Genomic DNA, 317 nt, shown 5'->3' on the forward strand with positions numbered 1-317 from the left:
GAAGAGTAAACCCATCCAAGCCACGAGCCACAACTGTCTCCAGGACAATGCTGCGGGAGATGCTGTCAAAGGCTTTACTAAAGTCCAGGTAAACAACACCCACAGCCTTTCCCTCATCCAGTAGGCAGGTCACCTGGTCATAGAAGGAGATCAGGTTCGTCAAGCAGGACCTGCCTTTCATGAACCCATGCTGGCTGGGCCTGATCCCTTGGTTGTCCTGCAGGTGCCCAGTGAGCACTCTCAAGACCAACCGCTCCATGATCTTCCCCGGTACGGAGGTCAGGCTGACAGGCCTGTAGTTCCCAGGATCCTCCTTC

Source organism: Phaethon lepturus, unplaced genomic scaffold, assembly GCF_000687285.1.
Source record: "Phaethon lepturus isolate BGI_N335 unplaced genomic scaffold, ASM68728v1 scaffold7636, whole genome shotgun sequence".
Taxonomy (NCBI): Eukaryota; Metazoa; Chordata; class Aves; order Phaethontiformes; family Phaethontidae; genus Phaethon; species Phaethon lepturus.